Source organism: Neoarius graeffei, chromosome 27 (genome assembly GCF_027579695.1).
Source record: "Neoarius graeffei isolate fNeoGra1 chromosome 27, fNeoGra1.pri, whole genome shotgun sequence".
Lineage (NCBI taxonomy): Eukaryota > Metazoa > Chordata > Actinopteri > Siluriformes > Ariidae > Neoarius > Neoarius graeffei.
This window is the reverse complement of record NC_083595.1, coordinates 22,517,605-22,535,602: the sequence shown is the minus strand read 5'-3', so window position 1 is coordinate 22,535,602 and position 17,998 is coordinate 22,517,605. Positions and strand designations below refer to the sequence as shown.

General features: G+C 39.2%; 1 protein-coding gene across 1 annotated transcript in view; it reads left to right on the top strand.

The window, feature by feature from the left end:
• Nucleotides 1–17,998, top strand: part of dgkza (diacylglycerol kinase, zeta a) — a 502,369-nt gene that overhangs the window by 80,973 nt on the left and 403,398 nt on the right. The gene's annotated exons all lie outside the window — the stretch shown is intronic.

Genomic DNA, 17,998 nt, shown 5'->3' with positions numbered 1-17,998 from the left:
TATATATATATATATATATATATATATACCATCCATCCATTATATCTACCATCCATTATCCTGTCCTACAGGGTTGCAGGCAAGCTGGAGCCTATCCCAGCTGACTATAGGCGTGAGGCGGGGTACACCCTGGGCAAGTCGCCAGGTCATCACAGGGCTGACACATAGACACAGACAACCATTCACATTCACACCTACGGTCAATTTAGAACCACCAGTTCGACTAACTTGCATGCCTTTGGACTGTGGGGGAAACCAGAGCACCCTGGAGGAAACCCACGCAGACATGGGGAGAGCATGCAAGCTCCACACAGAAAGGCCCTTGTCGGCCGCTGGGCTCGAATTTAGAACCACCAGTTCGACTAACTTGCATGCCTTTGGCCTGTGGGGGAAACCAGAGCACCCTGGAGGAAACCCACGCAGACATGGGGAGAGCATGCAAGCTCCACACAGAAAGGCCCTTGTCGGCCGCTGGGCTCGAACCCAGGACCTTCTTGTTGTGAGGCAACAGTGCTAACCACTTTTATATATTTTTATATATATATCTCTATCAGCCTACGGTCTCTGACTGAATGTGTGACTTGTTGACTTTCATGGGGGCAACACTATGATCACGTGGCTATGTGTTAGTCATTTTTGTTCCAAAAAGTAAACCAAAGTTCAGAAACCAGATGGGGAAAAATAAGTACACTTTTCCTACTTCAGTACTTTATTAAGAGAATAGTTATTAGCCGGGTGTTATTAATTAAATGCACAAGATTAGTTTATAATCAAGAAGTCTGACCACCTCTATAAAAGCACATCTTTTGGTACTTTGGTGTTCTGAAGCATTCAACAAGAGCACTTGTATCTGTAATACTTACACAAGTATTAGAGTTTGTGTGTATGCATTAATTTTTTTCTTTTTATTTATTTATTTATTTATTTATTTATTTAGTGCATGCATAGTTCAGTTGTTAACATCACTGACTTGGTGCACTCTGATGCAGGAGGTCACAGGTTTGTGCCCCAGTTGAGGCAACTCCAGTGAGGGCCTAGAGTGACTGACTGTGCTTGTTTGAAATAGCGTGTAAAAAAAAAAAATCATTTTCTATGGCTAACTAACTTGAAGATATTTACAAAGTGATGTCATATTCCAACATGATCTCACTATGAATACTCATAACATTAGCTCACTTAATATAGTGTGTGTCTGAAGACATCACTCCACTTTTTTCTTTTTTATATAAATGCCGTATGTCCTCCATATTTTGCTGCTTGGTGGGTTCTGACATTTTCTAACTGTTTGTTTTATATATATATATATATATATATATATATATATATATATATATATATATATATATATATACACACACATACACACACATATATATATATATATATATATATATATATATATATATATATAATTTGTGTATATATATATATAATTTGTGTATAAAAAAAAAAAAACTCGTACACATAGTATTGTGCAAATGTAAATGAATGCTGTAGACCAAAAACTTAACATGAAATGTTTCAATATTAAAATACTACAGTGGTGCTTGAAAGTTTATGAACCCTTTAGAATTTTCTGTATTTCTGCATAAATATGACCTAAAACATCATCAGATTTTCACACAAGTCCTAAAAGTAGATAAGGAGACAAAAATATTATACTTGGTCATTTATTTATTGAGGGAAATGATCCAAAATTACATATCTGTGAGTGGCAAAAGTATGTGAACCTCTAGGATTAGCAGTTAATTTGAAGGTGAAATTAGTCAGGTGTTTTCAATCAATGGGATGACAATCAGGTGTGAGTGGGTGCCTTGTTTTATTTAAAGAACAGGTATCTATCAAAGTCTGATCTTCACAATGCATGTTTGTGGAAGTGTATCATGGCACAAACAAAGGAGATTTCTGAGGACCTCAGAAAAAGTGTTGATGCTCATCAGGCTGGAAAAGGTGACAATAGCATCTCTCAAGAGTTTGGACTCCACCAGTCCACAGTCAGACAGATTGTGTACAAATGTAGGAAATTCAAGACCATTGTTACCCAACCCAGGAGTGGTCGACCAACAAAGGTCACTCCAAGGGCAAGGCATGTAATAGTTGGCGAGGTCACAAAGGACCAGTGGTGGCTGGTAGTCTTTCAAACAGGGAAGGCTGGTCGGTTATGATATTTCCAGATTTTAAAAGAAAAAACACATCAATTTTGCCCATACTCTTGCCTCTGATCTGGCTGATTGTTGGCAGCGTCACAAACTGTGAAATAACAGGTTCTTTTGGCCCATTAGCCTACTGTCCAATATACATGATGGTGGTGTTGGGGGGGGTATATTTTAACATTTTCTATTTTAAAATTGTAGCATGTTGTTTAAAAATTGACCTCGGCTGTGTTTTTGTTTAAAAATGTTTTCCAAATTGTAGCGGTGTTTAATTCATATCCAGAAAAACATGTATTCCAATATAATATACTCAGCATAAACATTTTAAATAGATTCTATATTTTTGGTCCATCCATGACATATTACTAAAGTAGCCTATTTACTGTTGTTGATGTGGGTCACTTGCTGTTAGCCAATTCACTTTCTCGTACCAGGAGAGCTGAAAGGAACGAGTATTATTCCCTACCTTTTTCACCAAGTCAAATTGAGGCATTGGTCTACCCTGCTCTTTAATTTTAATTTTTTCCTCGAAAGGAAGACTGGCAAATGGCTTCGCCAAAATTAAATCAGCAATGCTTGGCATCCGTGCACAGCTTTCTTGCTAGCTGACTAGCCCCCTCAAGTTCAAGTTCAGTCACTCAAATAAGCAAAATTTCTGGAACTAAGATAGCAAACTTGACAACACTATATTTACACTTTATTTACAATGAAAATATATACAAACTAAAAAAGCTGGTAGAAACCGTATGTAATGAAAAATCGAAATGTAAGCCGATCTCTTAAGGCCTCTGCATGCTCTTGCGACAAGGCTTTCGCAGATAGCTTTTCGCAGACAGTTGTAATTTATTGTTGAGCGGGGAGTATAGGCGTGCGCGATGTTATTCACCGGCACAACGCAAGGGGGCGCGGAGTAGTTGGTGGGTGTGGTTAGTGGAGTGTTTATCCTCCAGTTCCTTATAATGACTAGAACTGGAGTCGTATAGATGTCTGTACTTCCTCACTTCCTCAATCAACCGCTCTTCATGCTGCTCCATCTTCGCTCGTGTTTTTAAAAATGCCGGTTGTGAAAACAAACCAAACCGGGAAAGTAGGGAAGCGGAAGTGCGTGTACAGCGGATGTAGAATGGACCAATCGGAGCCCTTTTGTCTGCGACACTGTCTGCGAGGCTTCTGCGGTGGTCACAATTTTTGGGAGGTGCGCGCAGAGCGTCTGCGAAGGTGGAGGGGCTACGCAGACGCTATCTGCGACACCGTCTGCGAGGACTGGGTTGTCAGCATAAATTGGCCTTTACAATACACCACAGCACTTGCGAATCCGCATGGGACTGAACTGATGTTGCCAGATACTGCTGACGTTATCCAGCCCAAAATATGTTCACAACCCGCCAAAATGCACTTAAAACCGCCCAATTGGGCGGTAAATCGCCCAATCTGGCAACACTGTCCACTGCCTGTCTATAGTTGAAACGAGCTGTCAATCAAAGAAAATATCTGGCCGCTTTCACCAATCACCAGTCTCCTCGTGGAAACTGCCATGTCCCTCCCATGTGAGGCTCGGAGTCCGTGGGCGGGCATTTTCGCAGTATTTGTCCAATAACCGTCTTGCATTTTGAGATTGAAAAGCGCATCGCTCCCAAATGCCGTTGAAGTCCATTGAGGCTGGGAGTCTGTGAGACTCCGTGGGCGGGCATTTTCGCAGTATTTGTCCAATAATCGTCTTGCATTTTGAGATTGACAAGCACATAGCTCCCAATCCACTGAGGCTGGGCTGCATCGCGCTGTCACGAGGGGGAAAAACTCACGCACACATTAGGCGAACTGGGGAAAGTTATAAGGGAATGATTTCGCACTGTAGTGGGTTGAGCACATATATTTCTATGATTCTGGATCTGAAATAGCAATGTTATAAGGTCGGCTATAACATAAGCCTAGCGCAATTCATCCTACACGATGTTCGTCGTTTTTAGAGGAGGCTGAGCCTCCCTCGTTGTCTTGGAGCAATCGCCCGTGCAAAGGACCCCAGGGTAACTTCTAAGCAACTGAAAGCCTCTCTCACATTGGCTAATGTTAATGTTGATGAGTCCACCATCAGGAGAACACTGAACAATAATGGTGTGCATGGCAGGGTTGCAAGGAGAGAGCCACTGCTCTCTAAAAAGAACATTGCTGCTCGTCTGCAGTTTGCTTAGGTGGGGTTTACATTAGACCGTATCAGCGGATCATCAGATTAACGTTTTTAAAATGATTAGTGTGCACACAGCAACGCCAATACACGATTCGCGTGCACATAGCAACGCCAATACACGGATACGCTCGGCTCCGCAGGCATCCTGCGCTCCAAATCACTCCGCCCTGAACAGCGAGTGCCCTCTGGAGGGTGCGCACTCCGGCCCTGCGCAGCTCACAGAGTGCGCGAGTGGAGCGCACAAGCAGTGATTTGGGACTGAGCCGCTGTGTGTGTGATCTCAGTGCATGTCGGGCATGCGCGTCACTTACCACTTGCAAGTGGAAGGATGGCAAGCCTAAAGACAATCATAACTACACAATGGGCAGTATTTGCATCAGTATTTGCAGTATTTTCATACTTTTATACTCTTTAATGAAAGGTGATACAAGGCGGAAGTCCGCGCCGTTTTTCAGCAGTCGCGTCACATGACCAATGCCAGCGAATCAGGAAGGTGGATGTCACAGTGACGTTGTCCAATGACGACGCCAGCTAGAGCTCAGCACAGCGTATCCGCGTATTCTCAATGTTTACACAGTACCGGATCAGACACGATCTAGATTGAATACGTGGACCCTGGCGGATTCCCGTTTCCCGGCGTTTCCAGGCGTTTTAATGTAAACGGACAGTGCATCCGCGAAGAAAACGAGACAGATACGGTCTAATGTAAACTTGGCCTTAAGATCATGTGAACAAGCCAGAAGGCTATTGGGAAAAATATTTTGTGGCTGGATGAGACCAAAATTGAACTTTTTAGTTTAAATGAGAAGTGTTATGTTTGGAGAAAGGATCCATGCTTGGATTGTTTGGGCTGGTTTCAGGTAGGGCTGGGCAATATGGTCTAAACGAGTTATGAAGATACAAATTTCATATCAGTTGATGTCAACTGTCATGATGAAAGAAATAATGATTTGACATAAGTTTGAAGTCTGATTTTTGCTCCCGAGTAAAAATGAGCTTTTAAACTGTTCTTTATGATCAGAACATGATGATAAAGACTTGCTAAACAGCAGAACATTTCACAAACCTACCATTCAAAACAGTTATGTTAAACCCTTTGTTCATGCACCTTTTCCAGAGTTTAAAGGTCACAAATATCTATAAGCTCATGAACAGTTTTGCAATAACTGGTTGGTTGCAAGATCTGATAATACACAAACTGTCATCTGCGAAAGCACAGTCATAAGCTGCTGTCATGGACTTGTCGGAAGATCCTATTTCCCACTTGTGAAGTTGGAATTACGAGTATGTCATGTGCAAGTGCTTTACTTTGTTGGTGCAAAATGAAAAATGGCAGATGCAAGATTCCTTCTCACCTGTTTTTTGGGGAAATCCTATTTTGGTTCTTTAATGCACACGCTAAAATAAACACACTAAACAATTACATACCATCTGCTACTGAAACTGTTGTCCTCTTCTCTGCCATTGGGAACTCTTGTATCAAATTATTTCCAAGGTTCCTACTTGAAAATACAAGCTGAGGGGATGTTTACATGCAAGTTCCAAGTCAACAACTTGTACATACCATTCTGATAGCACATGAAGGCAGCAATACTTGCAAAGGTAAGTTGGCACTCCTCTTTTTGGCCCAATTATTAAACCAAACAAACCCTTTCAAAAACGTTCAGCAGTGTGATAATTTTATTCAGTTATAGGCAGGGAGTTTGATACATTGCGTAATTAATAAAAAGGTTACATATCTGTCATGTTGTGAGCCATAGCGGTCTCATGCACTACTGATGCGAGTGTTGCTAAGACCTGACAACCCTGAACCCCAGTGCACATTACCTCACATGACCAAAGGCTAATGTTTCGTTAGGCGTGTTTAATTTTGTGACGTTCTAATGGACAGCTTTTATTTCGTTATATGCTGCTGAATGGGTTATACCAGGCCTTCAGTATTATCCAGGACAGTATTATCAGAGATAATATTATTTTGTCCCTTTGTGGACAGGATTGAGATTAACCTCTGGATTATGCAAACGCTGTCGTTTATAAAGTTTCAATTATTATACTTGTAGACTGTTTAATACTGTTGTTGAATACTCATTCCATCAATGTTTTAATCAGTCGAAAATGGAAACCTAAGAGCCATAATCACAATGCTTTTTTTGGTTGTATCAAAAATGCATTATATCAAGACACCACCATATCTCACTGTATCAAAAATGTGTTTTGTGTATTGTTACACCCCACGCATGAACACATGAAGAAAGGTGTTGGGGTTCACCCAGAAAGAGACCCCGAGATTCCTTCGTGAGCCCCCTCGGATCCGGGACGAATGATAGAACAAGAGAAACAGACAAGGGAACACCTGAGTTGTTCACATGCCAGTTTATTCGCACAGTCACTTCGTCAAAGATGAAAGATTACAAACACCTTTTATAACACATCATAATCTCTCCAAACGGCTATTGTGTCTGTCAAATGTGTGTGTTTGTATGTGACCTCAGAGAGGGGTGTGTGTGCGTGTGTTTATGGGAGTGTGTGTGTGTGTTTATGGGAGGGTGTGAGTGAGTGACATCATTTTGATATCTGTGTCTATGTGCTAGGTCAGCAAATCACATCTTAATTTCATATGTATGTGTGTGTGAATGAAACCTTCAATCATAAGCAAAATAATATTTCAGCAATTTCATTTACATATGTCAAAGCGCGTGAGATGTTTTTACGACAATGTTTTAAACAAAGACTATGTTTGGTCTAACAAAGAAGTGTTCTTCTCCACTGGACGAAGGTCAGGCTACACAGGAACAGTTTAAAATCACTGCCATAGTATATGCAATAGTCCAAAATAATAAAGGATCTTAAAAAGCTCTAAAATATACTATAAGTAATATATACTATAATATATACTATAAAAATATAATATAAGAGTCTTAACTCTTTGTTCAGCAATAAGGCTACCATTACATCCAACATTAAAGTGTGTGTGTGTGTGGGTCGATCTGACACTAAAACAGACCTTGGTGGGTCCTTCAGACACTTCTCTGTTCAAAATACACATTTCATAAACAAAATGTTCCCAAACAATGTCCAGCTGAGACAGAAGGTCATTTTTAACTGAACCTTGAGTTAACTCTTAATTTTGTCACCATTTTAAGAATAATACTTATAAGAATAATACTTATATAAACCTAACAAAAGGTAATTGGATAATTAAACATGTATTTGACTTGCATCTGACTAGTTCCATATAAAATTAATCCTACCAAGCTTCAGAGACATTGACTGTATGCTCACTCTGCACTAAAAGAGCAGGGAACCAGTCTAAAGTAACTCGTCTCTTGTTTCGAAGTGCGTTAAGTTTTGTTTGACTTCAAGTCAGGTTTAAAGTGAATTTAATCACTGCAAAGCCTGAATTTGAGTCTCTAACCTAGGGCTCCCTGTGTGGTAAACTGTATGCAGTGTTTGTATAGGCTGTATCATGTTTACTGTGGGCAGTTGTGTGTAGTAGATCATATCTCTGTGTGTCCAGATGGCAGCAAACCAGCTGGCATTTTATGAAGCCTATTGAAGTAGCTTAATGAGATTAGAGCCACCAGACATGCATGCATTATAAATTATGGGCTTTGTAGTCCCAGAGGACTCATTAGGCTGAAGGAGATTGTGATGAGTTTCTGGAAGAGCAGACTCACTCTGATCAGATCTTTATCAGATTTCCTTCTTCAGATGCTGCCGTTGCAACGGCTCACCTATCACATGGCATTTTTTTCCCCCCAGTGACTCTACTGTGCTCGAAAAACCGCATGTCCGATCATCTGAGACGACTAAAGTATGTGTAAACACGAGTAAAACTTGAATGATAATCGTCCAATCAGACGAGAAAAGTTGGTGCTGGCAACCTAAGTAACACAGGCAACACTCCGTGATATAGGTCTGAACTGTCAGGCCGGTAGTCGCATATTTCTATTATTATTATTATTATTATGCAGAGTGAATTATGCATCGTGACTTCTCATCAAAACAAAGTTCACCTCTGTCTATCGAAAATCTTGTTTTCCTAGACTAGTTCCGTATAAAATTAATCCTACCAAGCTTCAGAGACATTGACTGTCTGCTCACTCTGTGTTAAAAGAGCAGGGAACCAGTCTAAAGTAACTCGTTTGGAAGTGCGTTAAGTTTTGTTCATCAACACGACAATATACTATAAAAGTACAAAAAATATTTTGAGGAAATCATTCAAATGTCCTTGTTTTTGGTTATAATTTGTCCAAGTATGCGTGTGTTTGAGTAAACTGGAAAAGCTCGACTCAGAGTGGTCCACGTAAAGACGTAATTATACCAATTGGCTAAGAGTGACGAGGGTCAAGGACCTTGTGTGCCAGCAGCACGGTTGAAGTGGGCAGGTGTCAAACTAGGAACTTTTATATCACGATTGGAATTAATAATAGATTAGATGGAACTTTATTGATCCCTTTGGGCGGGTTCCCTCAGAGAAATTATGATTCCAGCAGCATCGTTACAGGATAAACAGAGAATGGAAAACAGAGAAAATAATAATAAACAATATCGCTGAATAATGTTCCTTACCTTTAACCTGTGTGTGTGTGTGTGTGTGTGTGTGTAAAATCATCTCATCTCTAGCCGCTTTATCCTGTTCTACAGGGTCGCAGGCAAGCTGGAGCCTATCCCAGCTGACTACGGGCGAAAGGCGGGGTACACCCTGGACAAGTCGCCAGGTCATCACAGGGCTGATGCATAGACACAGACAACCGTTCACACCTATGGTCAATTTAGAGTCACCAGTTAACCTAAAGTGCATGTCTTTTGGACTGTGGGGGAAACCGGAGCACCCGGAGGAAACCCACACGGACACGGGGAGAACATGCAATTTCCGCACAGAAAGGCCCTCGTCGGCCACAAGGCTCGAACCTGGACCTTCTTGCTGTGAGGCGACAGCGCTATTTATCAACATACCGCCATTGTGGCACGGGAGCTGGTGATTGGTGGGCAGCCGACAAAGGGTGTCTCCCATTGGTTGTAAATCATGACATAAAAATCGTAAACACATACGGGACCTGCTGACTGACCGTGTCGTCATCGTTCTTCCACGGATAAGTAAGCACAGTTCCTACCAACCTTTACAACGAGGATGTCTCTGCTGACATTTGGTTTCACCAAATCAAAAAATTACAGCGGTAATTAGCTGACACCTGATGATAAATGTACTATTGTATAGACTGTAAAGACCATTACTAAATAGACCTCTTGCATTGACATCACATTTACCTTAGCAATCGTTGCTATCCATATTAAAATCTGATATTCACAGATTTTTTTCCATGTTTATCGAGATCTTTTTCACATAAAGCAGCACATAAAATATTGTGGACCAACTCCACAATATAGCTGCATCACCACTTTACATTTGTAGAACCTGTAATTGGGCCTGCTGTTGAAGGATTGGTCTCCGCTCCCACGAAAAAACTCATCAGTCGCAGGATATTCATACGTTGCCGTCGACGTGAGAATCCATCATCATCAACGCATAATAAAACTCGACTTCATAATAATTGTAAGATAACTAAAAAAAAAAAAAAAGCTTCTTATTTTCAGATTTTTTTAAAAACTGTTATTTAGGGCATCATGTCTGGGCAGCTATTTTTTGTGAAATGACTTCAAATCATTTTAATGCTTGTTTATGGTTGAAAGCATGCAAGAACTGTTGCATGCATTTATTCATTGATTTATTTCTTTCCATTTACCCATCAGTATTCAAAACTGTTAACAGTATATGCTTTGTCTGAAACTGAAAAGTTCTCAGATTTAAACCACATACAGTGGTGCTTGAAAGTTTGTGAATCCTTTAAAATTTTCTATATTTCTGCATAAATATGACCGAAAACATCAGATTTTCACACAAGTCCTAAAAGTAGATAAAGAGAACCCAGTTAAACAAATGAGACAAAAATATTATACTTGGTCAGTTATTTATTGAGGAAAATTATCCAATATTACATATCTGTGAGTGGCAAAAGTATTTGAACCTGTAGGATTAGCAGTTAATTTGAAGGTGAAATTAGAGTCAGGTGTTGTCATCCTATTGATTGAAAATCAGGTGTGAGTGGGTGCCCTGTTTTATTTAAAGAACAGGGATCTATCAAAGTCTGATCTTCACAACATGTTTGTCAAAGTGTATCATGGCACGAACAAAGATTTCTAAGGACCTCAGAAAAAGTGTTGATGCTCGTCAGGCTGGAAAAGGTTACAAAACCATCTCGAAAGAGTTTGGACTCTACCAATCCACAGTGACACAGATTGTGTACAGTTGGAGGAAATTCAAGACCATTGTTGCCCTCCCCAGAAGTGGTCGACCAACAAAGATCACTCCAAGTGCAAGGCGTGTAATAGTCGGCTAGGTCACAAAGGACCCCAGGGTAACTTCTAAGCAACTGAAGGCCACTCTCACATTGGCTAATGTTAATGTTCATGAGTCCCCCATCAGGAGAACACTGAACAACAATGGTGTGCATGGCAGGGTTGCAAGGAGAAAGCCACTGCTCTCCAAAAAGAACATTGCTGCTTGTCTGCAGTTTGCTAAAGATCACATGGACAAGCCAGAAGGCTATTAGAAAAATGTTTTGGGGATGGATGAGACCAAAATAGAACTTTTAGGTTTAAATGAGAAGTGTTATGTTTGGCGAAAGGAAAACACTGCATTCCAGCATAAGAACCTTATCCTATCTGTGAAACATGGTGGTGGTAGTATTTGGGCCTGTTTTGCTGCATCTGGGCTAGGATGGCTTGCCATCATTGATGGAACAATGAATTCTGAATTATACCAGCGAATTCTACAGGAAAATGTCAGGATATCTGTCCATGAACTGAATCTCAAGAGAAGATGGGTCATGCAGCAAGGCCAACGACCCTAAGCACAGAAGTTGTTCCTACCAAAGAATGGTGAAAGAAAAATAAAGTTCATGTTTTGGAATGGCCAAGTCAAAGTCCCTGACCTTAATCCAATCAAAATATTGTGGAAGGACCTGAAGTGAGCAGTTCATGTGAGGATATCCACCAACATCCCAGAGTTGAAACTGTTCTGTACGGAGGAATGGGCTAATTCCTCCAAGCTGGTGTACAGGACTGATCAACAGTTACCGGAAACGTTTAGTTGCAGTTATTGCTGCACAAGGGACTCCAGATACTGCACACCAGATACTGAAAGCAAAGGTTCAAATACTTTTGCCACTCAGACGTAATATTGGCTCATTTTCCTCAATAAATAAATGACCAAGTATAATATTTTTGTCTCATTTGTATAACTGCGTTCTCTTTATCTACTTTTAGGACTTGTGTGAAAATCTGATGATGTTTTAGGTCCTATTTATGCAGAAATGTATAGAAAATTCTAAAGGGTTCACAAACTTTCAAGCACCACTGTATTTTTAAAGTGCGGCTACTCCACTCTTGCTACCCATGATCACTGCTGTGCCATCAAAATTGACACCCGCAATGTAATTATAGCTGTAATTTATTTGCATATTATTTATAATATAATTTGCCGAATTTATTTGCATATTTTTTTCAGACAAAGAGAACCCAGGTACTTCCACTTTCGAACCATCAGTGAGTGAGAATTCAGATGGCAAAAGTAGCAATAACCTTGGTGGGAAGCACCAAAGAGAGGAGTCTGATAACCCCAAGAGGCGTTATAAAGCAAACAAGAGTTGGAAAAATTACTTTCCATGGGTGAAATGTGAGAATGGTGTCATGACTTGCACTTGGAGCAAACAGTTTCCTGACATTTCTGATCCTGCTAGTCAGCTAGGGAAGGGAGTCTCAGGCAGCCTGAGAAGGGAAACTCTGGTCACCCACAACAGTTCACAGAAACACCCAAACTGTAAAGCCCATCTGGATGTTAAAACAGCACCGCTGACTAAGGCATTCTCTAGGCAAGCAGTCCAGATTGATGAAAAGTAGCACAAATGGATCACATGCCTTGTCAACACTGCCCACTTTGTGTCCAAAGAGGTTCTGCCATTTTCAGTGTTTCCAAGTTTATTGAAGTTGCAGCAGAAGAACGGTGTTGATATTGGAACACCTTTACCACAGTGATGAAAGGTGTTGAGAGTTGACACGAAGCATTGCACAAGTTGGAAAAAAAATTGCAGAAGATCTGAAGAAAGCTAGATACATATTGATTTATTTGATTGATTGCTTTATTCCAAACAGTAAGGGAAGAAAATGTAATAATCAAAACATCATCATCAACTAACAGACTAACATAACCACAAGGCAATACATAATAATGTTCGGAAAGGATTAGGAAGAAGTAAATAACTTATCAAATCCTAACCCTCTATAGTACCGCTAATCAAACGGCACTTTCCGCCATAATAAAAATGTATATAAAAGAAAACAAAAGCAACAAACAAAAAAGAAAACATACCAAGACACACCAACATGGCATAATATAGACCAAATCATATATACAGATACTTTATTTTTATATATACATACACAGACACCCATAATATTATATAATTTTAGTTTTATATGATCACTCACACACAATACTCCTTATGATATAAATATATATCCGTATGTACCCATACCCACATGTAGAATTACAATAGAATGTTATTGTAATTCTTCCTCCCTATACCTCATAAAGATCTGTTCCTTATACCTTTTTTTTTTTTTAACTGGTTTCTAGTTGTACATTTCATGAGCTCCACATTCAAACTGTTCCATAACTTTACTACACAAATAGAGATACATTTTTAATGGTGTCCTAGCACTGCGAGTTTTAAATTTCAATTTTCCCCTAAAATTATAGCCCCCCTTTCTATCCAAGAACATTGTTTGGATATTCCTTGGTACTTTTATAATTCCTTACTCTGTACATCATTAAGGCAGTTTTATATTCTATAATATCCCTGAATTTTAAACATTTTGAATTTAAGAATAGTGAATTAGTATGATTTCAGTAACTAGCACTATGAATTATTCTTATAGCTCTTTTTTGAAGTATAGTTATTGCATGAAGTGAATATTTATACACATTTCCCCACACCACTGAGTAGTGGTGTGTCGTTCACGAACGAACCGTTCTTTTTGAACGAGTCTTCGAAGTGAACGACTAGAACTAGTTCGCGCTGCCTCTCGTTCTCGGTCGTTCGTGAATCAGCAGTCTCTGCTCGCTGGCAGCAGGGCGGTCGCTGAATCTCGGTCGTTGGCGAATCAGCAAGATCTGTTCAGTAGCAGAAGGGCGTCCAACTTGCATTTTGATGTGTGCAGAGCAGCGCCACTTTACTTCTTTAAGGGCTATCTGAGCCCTATTATCAGAGCGTTGACACATGCCAGGTCTTTAGTTTACAATTTAGAGCTCTCACTCAGCAATACATTTCAGTTCACAGCGAACGAGCTCAGCAGTTCGCGCACGAACGAACAGCCAGCAGCCAGCCTGCCTGCTGCCATACTGGGCTGGGCGCATAGCAACGGTTTCCATGACTGTGATAAACAATGAAGAACGTGGCTCTGGAGATCGCGGCATACTGTGTTCGTTTTTTTAATGTTAATGCAATTTGTAATAAAGTGGTTTGTTCTTTGTAATGAGCGTTGCTGTTGAATATGAGCAAAATGGGTGTTACTTAATGGGTTTAAAGGAGGTCTCTTGCTCGAACAGCTGGAAAAGGTCTCGCTAGACGTGACGTCAATCGAATGTTCGTGCATAACAACCGTTTCCATGTCCATGACCAGGCCAAACAATGAATGATCATGAATGCAGCAGAGAGACATCGCAGGCTACTGTTCGCTGAATACGATGACTTGTAAAGTTGTTTATTCTCTGAAATGAGTGTTGCTGTTAAATAAGCAATTTTTTTTTTTGCTTAATGGGTTTGAGAGAACAACTGCATAGCCGGCAGACCATGGCTCTACTAAAATAAATATAATAAATATAAAAACAGCTTTATTCTCATCTACATTTAATTAACTTTCAGAGCTTTGTTTATGTAGTCTTTTTCAGATAATGCTAGGATAATGTTTTTCTTCCATCTTTTTCTCAAGCACATTGTAATGTATGAAAATCTATTGTGGACGGCACCTCTGCCGCCTCTCATTCACTCAAGATGAACTAAACTTCGGACGACAGCCATTGTTGTGCCGCTTTGGTGTGACGTCATCAAAATGAACGAGTGAACGAACTGAACGAATTTCTTTGCTGAACTGACCGACATGAACGAACTGGCGGAAATGAATCGCCATGTCCCACCAATACCACTGAGCAGTAATTTCAGTACGGTAAAACCAGGGAACAGTAAAGGATGCAGAGTGAATTATAGTCCAGGACGTGCTTAGCTTTACTCAAAACAGATATGCTTCTTGATAGTTTAATTAGTATGTATTTTATATGTGATTTCCAAGTAATTCTATCATCTATTATTACCCCAAGAAATTTATTATTAGAAACTCTTTCAATGTCAACACCATCTACTTGTACATTTATTGCCTTATTTATTTTATAATTATTAAATAACATTATTTTTGTTTTAGACAGATTTAATGATAATTTATTTCGATCAACCAGCTTTTTAACCTGCACAGTTCTGAAGAGATTGTTTGTTTGTTTGTTTTCTAACTCATGCAAATTTGTTCCAGAACAATATCTATTTAATATATTCCATATTCCTTTAATATTATTTTTGCTATTATCTATTAATTTGCCATAATAATCCTTCCTACATCTCCTTATGATACTTGTTAATTTTTTTTAATTTATTTATTTATTTTCTGCCTCTTTGGTTCTTAATTTAATACATTTTCTATATTCTTCTTCTTACAGGCATTTTGTAATCCCTTAGTAATCCAAGGTTGGTCATTATAGTTTTGTTTTGTACTATATTGCTTCAGTGGGCAATTCTTATCATATAATAATTTGAATATACTTAAGTTATCATATGCTCTATCAATGCTATTCTCTGTATAAACTGATTCCCAGTCTTGCAGTAATAAATCATTATTTAATGATTTAAATAATTCGGCTTCCTCTGTCCTAACTCTTCTGTACTTAAGTTTATGGTCTGTCACATTTCTTTTGCAATTACAGTCATAAATTGTAAAAACTGGTAGATGGTCACTGATATCATTGATTAATATTCCACTTATGTTATTATCTATGTCATTGGTAAATATATTATCTATTAAAGTAGCACTATGGTCAGTAATTCTGATGGGTCTGGTAATTTTTGGGTGAAGACTCGTACTGTACATGGTATTAATAAATTCCTCAGTAATACTGTGCTTATTAGGGTTCAACAGATCAATATTTGTAACCTCACAAATGAAAACTTTTTTTTTTTTAATTATCTACTGTAAATGTCTTTTCTACCCAGTCCTTAAATGCCTCTATGCTAGTTTCTGGTGCTCTATATATACAGCTAATTAACACATTTCTACTTTTTTCAATATTAATTTCAATTGTTAAACATTCTAATAAATCACCGTTGTCATGCCATCTATTAGCTTACGTATAATTCAAATTACAGTCCACATTAGGGCTGTGCGATATGGGAAAAAATGAATATCCCGATACATTTTATCCATTTCACGATATACGATATATATCTCGATATATTTAAATATCCTCTTAAGGACCCCATGAAATCTAACTTTTACTCTTTACTGTTTTCACTACAATCCCTGCAGATTAAATAACATTCTTGGTTAACTTTACAGGTGGTTTTCAACAACACATTTTAAATTTTCATGTTAGTGATTAATCACAATTGAATTGAAATACGACTATTTTTATTCAACAAAGATGTGGCACAAACTGCAAAAACAATCTTGAAAATTGCAACAAAGGGGCAATACAATACAGAGCTGCTCAGAGCTCAAATCAATAAAGTGCAAGCTCAACACTGAGAGACATTTAGCCTAAATAAGAAAAGTGCTCATTCATTAAATTATTTTAAAAAATAGATCTCCAAGCTATTAACCTGACTACTGAGAACCACTGGAACATTCACAATAGAGAGAGAGATTGAGGGAGAGAAGAGAGAGATCTGCAAAACATAATTTTTCTCTTTGCACACTTTTGAACTGAATGTTTTCTGGCTCTGCCTCTCAGATGTATACAATTCCGGCTGCTGCCTTTCGTGATGACAGGTTTTTTTTGCACACTTTACAGTTTTTTTTCTAGAAAAATTTAGTATGAGGGCGCTCACCATGGCGAGGGAGGGGGATGGTGCCGGTTGTCGTAGCGCCCCCCCCCCCCCCCGCCGCGCAAAGCCTTTGAAAAATGCTCCAATGGGACATTCTGAGGCTATCTGAGAGGGAAATTGTAACAAATTGTCTGTCAACATTGAAAAAGAAAGAAGTAAGGCCAAAAAAAAAAAAAAGTGTGTTTCCGGTAACATGAAATACTAAAATAAGGTCGGTAGGTAGGAAAGTTTTTTTTTTTTTTTTTTTTTCCTTAATTTTTTTTTATTTTGTTCGAAAAAATTAACACAAGTAAACATCTTACAAAATAGTATTTTGGCACAGAATCCTTTATACCGCACATCATAATAAAATAAGTGTTTTAAATCTTTAAACGAATAAAAAAAAATATCGCGAGAGTTCGAGTTATGATCTACGGAAGCGATATTTGATGATATTTTCATGTAATAACGTGAAAACACCTTATCAAGAAATAACGTGAAAATAACGTCCTAGGCTACTTCCATTAAAAGCAGACGGCCTAGCCTAGCCTACTGTAGAACTTGGGTCGAGCAAAAACATGGCTGAATCCTGAATGACTCCTATTTGTATAAATAGGGGACTACATAGGCGGCAAAATGTAGTGTTTTTCCCTGCCATGGAAGTGCACTTGTATACTGAAAAGGAAGCAATTTGCATTACAGCCTTGAATGAGGATTCAAAATGGCGGCTCAGCTCAGTTTATGCAGGAGGGCTGATAGAAGTGGCGAAACATTTTACTTTTTATCGTTTCTTTCACAACTTGAATGCGTTGAAACAAAAAATTATGACAAACTAACGCCGCTTACACTAAAATATCGAGGAAAATTTGTAATAAAAACTTTACGGTCGGCAATTTCGACGCGGAAATTCTCGATCGGTCGGGTTACCGGAAACACACTATTTTTTTTATTTGGCCTAATCTTCTTCTGCCCTGGACAGTCTTTGGCTTTCTTCCGCTTCGTGCCGCGGGATGACATCTTTAAATGCCCAAGTGTCAACAAAAACAACTCGCGAACTACTTCTGTCAAAAGCTCCCGCGCCGGTGGGTGAAAGGTCATTCAGTCTCGAGAAATCTTGCTCTACAAGTCAGCTGACCTTGTATGTAACCCATGTCAAATCTCGCGTGAGCAGCCGCGACAAGTAAACAACTAAACAACATGGCGCCTCAGTCTGGAAAACGCCAATTCGGATTGTTTTTGCACCGTCTGGCGGTGTATCTACTATGATTGGAATATTTTTGGAGCAATTATAACGTATTTGATGATCAGACACATTGTCACGTAGTGTTGCTGGGATGTTTTCACGGAGTCGGTAAGGGGGCGCACGCCGAGAGTAAGAGGGCGCAGCGCCCCTGTTCCCCCGTTTAGACAAAAGCCTGCTTTACAAACTGGCATTTGCTGTTCCACGTCCTCCTCGCGATATCCAAAAAATG